Here is an 8,147-nt window from a genome sequence, read left to right on the forward strand (position 1 = left end):
CCAGGCAGTGCCAAGGGGGCCCGGGGGCCTCTCCCAGTGACTCGGGGTGAGGGGCAGTTGAAGGTGCATCCCCGACGTCATGGGGCTGCTCAGTCCCATAGTGCTCAGGGCCTCTTGGGCTCCACCTGGCAATGCTCAGGTGCCACCTGCTACTCTGCTCAGCCCCAGGCCTGTGCTGTCCCTCCGCCCCGACCCCGTTCCTCAGCTCCTCATGGGGCACTGGCCGTGACGCCATGCGGTTCCGCCTTCCAGGAGCCCAGGGCCCCGGGGAGGCTGTGAAGCCGGTGAGCACCAAGCAGGGAGCCGACTCACCTTTCCCACCGGCCTCTCCCCGGCGCCGGCCTCAGCACCCGCTGCCTCCACGAGTCCCTCACGGCTTCCTGCCCTCTCTGGGCCTCAATCTCTGCAGCTGTAAAATGGGGGTATTTCCCAGTGTTGGAAGACAGCCTGAGCCCCTCGAGATGGTGACCGCGGGCTGGCCTCAGGCCTGGACGCCGTGCAGGAGCACGGTCACTGAGCCCAAGGCATGCCTGGCACCTCCAGACCTGAGGGCGGCCCGGCCTGGCGTCTCTGGGCTGGCACCTCGGTGCGTTACGGTACTTAACAAGTTAACCAGTAAGTGATGACGAAGGAGAAAGTGTGTCATAGGGCCTGTTGATAGTTGTTTTTCAGTAATAGAATGATTGCCTATGGGAAGTATACAAGCACTGACGGTTTGGGATCGAGGCACTGCATGCTGCACGTGTGGTCGTCTGCCTTCATCCTGGTCGCACTGTGTCGTCCCAGGTCTAGCGTCCTCTTGAGACGTGACACACCAGCAGATGTGCTGGGGGCTGTGTACCCCCAAGGACACACAGCCCCATGAGGCACTGCCTGGTGGGCCCTAGAGCAGGTGCTGGCTCCTCTGAGGGGGGGCTCCCCTGCCTGCAGGATGGTCCTGCTCACTGGGGGCCCCCTTCCAGCTGCTCCCCACCCCCAACACCTGCAGTTTGCACCCCAATAATGGCAGATCTTGGGGGCTGGAGAGATAGCACAGCGGGTAGGGCGCTTGACTTGCATATAGTCGACCTGGGTTCGATTCCCAGCATCCCATGTGGTCCCCTGAGCACCACCAGGAGTAATTTCTGAGTGCAGAGGAACCCCTGTGTAGTGCCGAGTGTGACCCAAAGAGCCAAACACACACACACACACACACACACACACACACACACACAATAATGGCAGACCTTGCAGTGGGACCTGTGGACTCCAAGAAGCTTTTCTCAGCCAGGAGTTAGTCATCGGGGTGAGAGAGTGCCTTGGTCACAGATCCAGAAAGATCCAAGGTTGGGGGGGGGGACACAGAGCAATAGCACAGCGGAAAGAGCGCTTGCCTTGCACACAGCTGGCCCGGGTTCAATCCCCGGCATCCCTCTGGTCCCCCGAGCACCACCAGGAGTAGTTTCCGAGTGCAGAGCCAGGAGCAACCCCTGAGTGACCCCCAAACAAAACTAAACTAAATGAAAAAAACAAGACCCAAGGTGTTCCCTCAAGCCCCCCCTCGAATACCAGACAGGTGGGACTGCAGACAGAACAGCAGGGGGGGGCACCCCATGTGGTCCCTGAGCACCGCCAGGAGTGACCCCTGAGTGCAGCAGGGCCAGGAGTGGGGCCTGAGCATCGCCAGGTGTGACCCCCAAACCAGAGCTAAACCCAGAGGGGTGCTGGGAGGAGAAGTGGCAGGAAGCCGCTGGGTGCAGCTTCGGATGCCCGGGGCAGACCCCAGGCCCCTGGGCCAAGACGAGAGGCTGTTTCTAGCCCCCACGCCCCACAGGTGCAAAACACACCAGGAGTGCAGATCAACGCAGTGCGGTTGCCGATGCTGTTTAAGGGATTCTGGTAATTGTGCTCCGGGACTCGGCGGGCGCCGGGGGCTGGCTTAATTGGCGGTCGATCCTGCTCCCCCAACACTCCGCCTACCGCCGCTCCGGCCCAGCGAGAACACGCAGCTGACAAATTGCTCGGGGGCCGAATGACACTTTTATGAATACCCCGTGCGGTCATTAGCGCCGCGGACCCAGCGCCACCGGGCGAGCCGCCACAGCTCCTCACTCCGAGCTCTCCGCGTCCTCTGATCGCGGGGCTCAAAACACGCGAAGGTCAGAGGCTCTTGGTCGGACCCTTACCAGCACAGCTGTCCCAGGAGCCCCGTTCCCCCTGAGCAAGGGGCAGCCCCAGGGGTGGCTGGGCCTCAGTTTCCTCGCCCTGCTCCCCGGGGGACCCTCCCCCCCCCCCCGCCCTCTGTGGGTCCTGCAGAGCTGGCCAGGCCCCAGCAAGTGCTCTGAGTCGTGCTGGAGGCGCTCGGGAAACCTGGGCGGGAACAAAGGCGTCCCTCTCGCCTGCGGAGAGCAGAGCAATCAGAACATGTGACTTTGCCAGCCGGGTGAATTTTATTTGTGTGGCTCCGAGTGTATTTCCTACCTAATGAACCTGCCACATTTACGACCTCTCTCCTACAATTCAGTGGAGAGGAAGGGGGGACGCCGAGACGCCCCACACAGCTGGCCGGCTTGGCAGCTGCAGGCCGGGCCTGGCCGGGCAGCCCAGCTGGCACCAGCAGCCAGCCCAGGACGGGCTCACTGGGGCGGGGTGCCCGCTACGCCCGCGAGCTGGCTGAGCCCCAGGGGGAAGATCATCGCGTGCTGCTCGCCCCTGGAAGCGCATGAGGCAGCCGGCCAGCTCACGGGACTGTGCGTTCCTCTGCGGCTGGCCCGTGCCCGCCTGCTGGCTCCCAAGTGACAGGGCCTCCCCAGGAAGGCAGGAGGAGCCCCCGCTGACTCGCCCACCCCAGAGAGCTCCGTGCTCATGTCCCGACAGTGGGATCCAGCTAATACAAACTCAGGCACGTCCACACAAAGGTATGCTGTGAGCACATACATGCACACTGAGTACATGCTGCGAGTGTATTTACACCATACACCATGCACACATGCACATCCATGCTCGTACACACACTCACATATACTCACACACATATACATGTGCATACCTAGATGCACATGCTCACATACACATGCACACATGCTTTTATGTACAGATTCACCAGACAAAAACACATGCACACATGCAGAGACTTGCACACCTGTGCACACATGCACATGAATAAACACACACAAGTACACCCATGTACACACATGCACACACATGCACACACATGCAGAAACACACTCACACATGTATTCCTGTACATGCATAAACACTTGCATGCATGTATGCCCGTTTGCATACATGCACACACAGGCTCCTCTTCCTCTGCATCCCAGCACCAGATTACAGGGGTTGCTGAGACCCCAGACCCTCGGCAGGACCTGGTTGTCCACCCCGTGGGAACATTCCCCAACACCAGGCACCCCATGATCCCATGGTCCCCTGGGAGCATCACCAGGGACATCTCTGGAAGCTCCTGAGCACTGCTGGTGGCCCGGGGAATCCCAGGATCATGGGGTCCAAGCAGCACTGAGCCACCAGCCAGTTGGCCAAGTGCCAGCGAAGGGCCCGGGAGCCTGAGGGCCTCGTGGATGCACCCCCCACCCCTGAAATTTAAACAAGAAGGTGCCAGATTAGGAACGGGCCTGTCAGCTGTGGGTGAGGAGTTGCAGGGACCGCAGTGGGGGAGAGAGGGGGATCAGGAGCCCCTCCCCCACCATGGGGGCAGCATCTCCCCCACTCCCAGAAATGTCCCCGGTCAGGACTTCTTGGAGTGGGGACGGGCAGCCTCACCCCACCCCACCCCACCCCACCCCCGACTCTGGAAGCCATAGGTAGGGAAAGCAGAACACAGAGGAGAGAGGTTAAAGATAAACACAGAGGAATGGAAGTGACTCAGGAGCACTGTGATGGGTGTAACCAAAAAAACTAAACTCTCGGCCTTTCCTTTCCCTGGCAGCGTGGCGACCACCATCTTATGAGGCCCACTAAAGAGAGGTACGAACTTGCAGTGACGGGACGTGCGGGAGATCTCAGGATGGGGGGCGTTACTGGTGCCACTCTCCGCCCAGATGTGACCCCGAGTGGCCACACACGAATGGCTCCTCCGTTGCTGAACACCATCTTATAAGTCCCACTAAAGAGAGGTACGAGCTTGCAATGATGAGACTTCTGGCAGAAATTTCTCTGGACTTAGTTACTAAAATACCAGAAATCCAAAACTGCGCGGCCACAACCTCATACGCTCTCTATTCTCAGCAATGGAAAACAAATTATCAAATGATGCCTTTTCGGCAGGTCTGATTGTTGGGGGGAAATTCCAGATAATAATAGTGAGCTTCCTGTTGAAATATTGGATGTAATAAAAGTAAAGAGAAAGTAAAGTGAAAATCATCAGCCACACAGGGGCGGGGTGGGGGTGGGAGGGGAGGTATAGTGGGGTTCTTGGTCGTGGAACATGGGCACTGGTGAAGGGATGGGTTTTTGATCATTGTATGACTGAGACTTAAGCCTGAAAGCTTTGTAACTTTTCACATGGGGATTCAATAAAAAATTTTAAAAATTGAAAACAAAAGAGAAAGGAAAATAACATGATCACAATCACGAAATCCCGTTAATCATCGAGTGGCTCGAGCGGTCTCAGTAATCTCTACATTCGTCCTATCCCTGAGATCTTAGAAGCCTCTCTCTTCTCGGCCTTCCCAACAATGCCGCATTGGAGGCTCTTTCAGTGTCAGGGGGATGAGATTCAACTGGTTACTGGCTTTAGCATATAGATACACCATGGGAAGCTTGCGAGGCTGTCCCATGTGGGCAGGAAGCTCTCAGTAGCTTGCGAGTTTCTCCCAGAGGGAAAAGTAGGTTATAAGATATCGCTTCTGGGAGCTTGCTTTTAAGTCTCTGGATGTTGGCCGTTGATGGGATTACACACACCTGGGTTCCTCTGCCGGTACCTTCATGCGTGAGTCCTGTCCGAACGTGTAGAACCAGGAGTAACCCCTGTGCATAGCCGGGTGTGACCCAAAAAAAAAGAGAGCGGCATAGCCTTGACCATGAGTGAATCTGCTCTATAATCGTTTCCTAAATTTCAGAACTCCTGGAGCACAAGGCCGTGAATTCTCTCACACTCTAGCCTACTGATGTACCAAAGCAGCACACATTGGTTCGGGTTTAGCATACATGCTTGTGAGCCCTTGTGCAGGGGCTTCATGGCTCCAGCATGAAATACAACCATGTCCACACTCTCTCCTCTCATGCTGGTGGGAAGGTGCACGGCGCTGGGGTTGGTGTTTGAATACTAAATGTAAAGAATGATTGTGAACAAGTCTATAAAAATAAAATTAAATTAAGAAGAAAGGATGGGGGCCAGCGTGATCGAACAGAAAAGTCAGAGATTCTTCTCCCAAACGCATCCAGCCTGTGAACGCCCCGAGAAAGAAAGGAGATTCCCTCCATAGCGTCTGACATTGAATCGGTGCTCAGGCCCTCCAGGGGCCCGTTTCCTATAACTTTTTTTTTCTTTTGCCTTTTGGGTCACACCCAGTGATGCTCAGGGGTGACTCCTGGCTCTGCACTCAGGAATTCCTAGCAGTGCTCAGGGAACCAGATGGGATGTCAGGGATCAAACTTGGGTCTTCTCCCTTTTTGCACCGATGCTCCAACAGCTGCAGATCAGACCACCGCAACCCGGGGCTCCACCTCACAGCCCGGCAGCGGGCCAGGGAGGCTATAAATAAAACCAGATTGATTAATCATGAATTAATAATCGCTCCATCAGGGTGATGGATAGAGAAGTTCATTACAGTATTGACACTGTGTCTGTTGGGAAGTTTTCCTGGACAAAAAAAAGAGAAAATAAATAAGCCAAATGGAATCTGGGGCTGAACGTTCTAGGCGGAAGTTAGGGGCGGCTGCAGAGGGCCCCAGGCAGGTCTGAGTTAGGGACTCAGGGTCAGGGAAGGGGGGCGCGTGCCTGGAACACGGCAGAGCACGGGCAGGAGAGTCTGGGCTGGTCACAGGCACAGGGGCCCGTCCCCTCTGGGGCCTAGAGGACACGAGGCTCCCCGGGGAGCTGGTGGGAAACTATCGGGTCTGGGGCTGGTGCTGACCCAATGGGTCACTGCTCAGATCCAGGAAAGAGGCTTCAGCTGGGACCCTTGCTGGGTGCTCAGAGGGACCCAGATGGGTCTGGGTGACAGGCTCCCGGGCCCTTGTCTCTGCTCCCAGGACATCAGCAGGCAGCACCGGGGGCTCTGGGAGTCCAGGAGAAGGCAGGGGCTGTGGGCGTCAGCATGCCCAGCCCAGACCCAGGTTCTGACCCTCGGCAGGAAGGTTGCCTCGGGGAAGCCCCAGCGCCACCCCCTTCTACTGTATCATCTCCAGCAGGACGCTTCATCTTTCTAAACCTCAGTGTTCACATCCGTCAAATGGGGATAAGACAAGAATCCTCACCTCAGGGATAGGGTAATCCACGAGGAGAACTGTAATCCAGCCATAATGCCAAGATTTGTTTAAAAGTGCCTGCCGTAGAGGCAGGCTGGGGGCGGGAGGGAAGCTGGGAGCTCTGGTGGAGGGAAGGGGGTATCGGTGCAGGCACTGGTGTTGGGACATTGAATGCCTGAGGCCCAATCAGGAATAATTTGCAATTTAGGGTCACTATGTGTATATAAAGATTCGGGGCCAGAGAGACAGTACAGCGGGCAGGGTGCTTGCCTTGCACGCAGCCAACCCTGGTTTGATCCCCGACATCCCGTATGGTTGCCAGACCCTGCCAGGAATGAAGGGCCAGGACTAACCCACGATCATGGTCTGGTGTGGTCCAAAACCAAATCCAACCAACAGAAACCCCCGGCTCCGTCAACCTGGGGCTTCCGGAGGGGGTCAGACTCCTTTCACGAGCCACAGGGCTGGGGCCAGCACAGGATGAAGGTTCCTCTCCTCATGCGGTCAACCCTACTGCAATCCCCGGCACCCCAGACGGTCCCCCAGGCACCGCCAGGAGTGGCCCAGGGGCAGAGCTGGGACTAAGCCCAGAGCACAGTTGGACGTGGTCCAAGTTCCCTCAACACCTCCTGAAAAGAGAGGGTTCGAGCCAGTGCGTTTGTAGAGAGGAAAGCTCAGTAAGAAGTTTGGAAGAGGGGCTGGCGCCACAGCCTTGCAGACAGGCAACCCGAGTTTGATCCCCAGCACCCCGTATGGTCCCCCAAGCCCCGCCAGGACTGATCCTGAGGATAGAGCCAGGAGTAAGCCCTGAGCACTGCCAGGGCAGTACTGGGCACGGAGTACTGACTACATCAAGCTGTTGTGATACTGATGTTATTATTACTGCTATTTTTGTTGTTGTTGTTGTTGTTATTATTATTATTATTATCATTTCTACACTGACCAAAGGGACTGGCCTCAGGCCAGAGTCATAGCACAGGGAATAAGGCATCGCTCGGCATGAATCCAGCCCTGGTTTGACGCGGCATCACTGAATCTTCCAGAGTGATCTCTGAGCACAGAGCCAGGAGTCAGTCCCAAACACTGCGGGTGTGGCCCCCCCTAAAGCAAGCAGCCAGGGGCTGTAGCAATAGCACAGGGGCCAGAGCAATAGTCCAGCGGGGAGGGCACTCACCTTGCACGCAGCCGGCCCGGGTTCAATCCCTCGCATACCATATGCCCCCACCCCGGCACTTCCCCCTCCACCCGCCTCCCAGCGAGGAGCCCTCCTGGGCAAGATGGCTGCTGGTTAGACCAGCCAGGGGTCAGCTGTCACGGCCAGCCTCGTCACAGGCGCTGGCTGTGGACAGGCCCCGGCCACCTGCCCTGACGCTCTCCACAAAAGGGAACCACGCACATTTCTATGTTCATTGCAGCACTGTTCACAATAGCCAGAATCTGGAAAAAACCCGAGTGCCCAAGAACAGATGACTGGTTAAAGAAGCTTTGGTACATCTACACAATGGAATACTATGCAGCTGTCAGAAAACATGAAGTCATGAAATTTGCATATAAGTGGATCAACATGCAGAGTATCATGTTGAGTGAAATGAGTCAGAAAGAGACAGACACAGAAAGATTGCTCTCATCTGTGGAATATAAAGTAGCAGAGAGGTACGAGCTTGCAATGATGCAACTTCTGGCAGAAATTTCTCTGGACTCAGTTACTAAAATACTAAAATACAGAAATCCAAAACCTC

This window comes from Sorex araneus, chromosome 5 (genome assembly GCF_027595985.1).
Source record: "Sorex araneus isolate mSorAra2 chromosome 5, mSorAra2.pri, whole genome shotgun sequence".
NCBI lineage: Eukaryota > Metazoa > Chordata > Mammalia > Eulipotyphla > Soricidae > Sorex > Sorex araneus.